This window comes from Aplysia californica, unplaced genomic scaffold, assembly GCF_000002075.1.
Source record: "Aplysia californica isolate F4 #8 unplaced genomic scaffold, AplCal3.0 scaffold00193, whole genome shotgun sequence".
Lineage (NCBI taxonomy): Eukaryota > Metazoa > Mollusca > Gastropoda > Aplysiida > Aplysiidae > Aplysia > Aplysia californica.
In genome coordinates this window covers 531,619-533,833 of record NW_004797463.1, presented here as the reverse complement: position 1 = coordinate 533,833, position 2,215 = coordinate 531,619, and positions in this window count along the sequence as shown.

Here is a 2,215-nt window from a genome sequence, read left to right as displayed (position 1 = left end):
ACAATAATGTCATATAAGTGCCGAAGAAAAGATTATGCGTTACAAGAGAGTAACATACACAAAAAATGAAGGAAGGGAGATAAGGAAGACAGGTGTTTGATAGGAAAGAAGGAGCAAACCACCCCAGAGCACCCGCCAACCACCCACGTATTATCTCTGAGGTTGAATTAAAAAACGCCTAAAGCTGGGGTATAAAAAGTAGTCAGCTGTAACCTCGTGTGATTCGGCCTGATGTATGCAAACTAACATGCCCACGTAAATGGGCGAAGCAGGTGATGAGTATGGAGGGGTGGTGGAGGGAATGGAGGGTTGAAGCAGATAATGGAGGGGGGACTGGAAGGGGAGGGATCAGCGTATCCCAGGAGAAGATAATTGGTCACTTTTAAAGCACAATGGGGGCTATCCCGAAAAATGCTGTTTTGAGAAAATCGAGAATAAAGTTTTTGCCCCTTGTTCAGTTTCTTTAAAAGACAAGGAGAGTTTTCTCTATAACCAAACAAATATACACACCAATGAAACCAAACTTCTTCTAGAGGTAGGGCAATGCCCACTTTTGGTGTAGGTCAAGATTTCTAGAAACCCCCGAAATCTGGGTTAGCCCGCTTGTCTTTAACAGCGACCAATTATACTGGGGGTGAGGGGGATGGAAAAAGGTGAAGAACTGAGAAAGATTTAGAGAAAGTGCCTGAACTAGTCGTGATTTAGCATAAGGAATGCCCAAGAACTTGGCCACAGGAACTGAAGGTGTAGAATCCACCTTTCCCCTGAGAGTGCCGTAGCTGGTGTTGACCATGAGGAACCCGTCATCAGCCGCTCTTTGTCCTCTGTGGAGACAGCTGGCGCCCAGTGCTGAGGTGAAGAGGACCTGGAGCAACCAGATTACCGCTATTTCGACTGTTAGCTAGATGTTTGGCATACGCAATTATTATTTAACCCTATCCATACTTCGTATTTTACTATCGTATGCATACGACGTTGGGAACTCTGTGCCACCACTTTCCAAAGAGGAAATTTACTCGTTAATCCGATCCGTACGCTTTGCATAATACTGAAATTTTCAAAGAGATCTTTGTTCTAGAAGTATTCTTAAATGTGAAGAATACAACTCCGGGGGTACAAAATGACCCAAGGGCGTATGGATAGGATTAAACAATTGATTCTATACCGGTTTGCTTTTATGTGATCCTCGTAAAAATAGTCTGTACCGTGGTAGCAACACAAATCTCACACAAATCGGGCTCAATTAACTTGAATGTCAGGAGTTCAATCCTTGAGCTTCGGTTTTTTTCTAATTTTCTACATCCCATTACCCAAAAGTGGAAAGAGTTTAGCACCTAGTGTTTTCGAATAAGGATGGGAATTTTCGGAGGTCCCATGCGGCGGTTCTAAAGTCGAAAAGAGAAGGCCCGTTTGGTCAACGTTCGGGTAAAATAAAAGGTCAGTTCCTACCTTAGGCTGAAGCTGCTCTCTTAAACTGCTCTCGTCAGTATTGTTAATTAATTAGTAACCTTTAAAAAGGCACTTCGCAAACAGTCTGTCAGTATTGTCAGGCAAGGAATGACTAGGTATTGTGTAGATAAAACGGTCAAGTGCGAAAAAACCCATCAGCACTAGAAATGTAGATCTTGTATGACTAATAGGAGACGAAGAATAAATGTTCGGTCAAAAATACTTCGTACTCATGTCAAAAAGTGCAGTTAATTCATAATTTGTCATTCCAACTGTTCAACGTCTGGGCAGCCACCAGATATCCACTTTGAAGTAGCAAGCGGATCTATTTCACTGACTAAGTATAGATTTAGGACAGCTTAATTTAAAAATCTGGGTCAAAAAGAGGAATGAATAGGTTCACGAACTCGTCACACTTTAACAGCTAGCTCTGAACCTGGGCCTCGTAGTGTAGTCTTTGTGTCCTGTTACAATGTGTTTGTATTTTGTTTTTATATCTGTTTTTCCCGACCTCGTACGACGCAGCTCTCACTCGTATACCACCCCCCTGTACGAACTGTTTCTGATTTGCAGAGGTAGAAAAAAGGGTTGGGGTTCAGGCTTATCTAAAAATAAATTGCCAAATTTAGAAAAGGAGAACTTTCGAAAATTCTAAGTCTCAGGTTCAGTTGTTAGAAATCTGTAAATGAAAGTTACACATATTATTACAAGTTTTCTTCTTCTTCTTCTTCTTCTTCTTCTTCTTCTTCTTCTTCTTCTTCTTCTT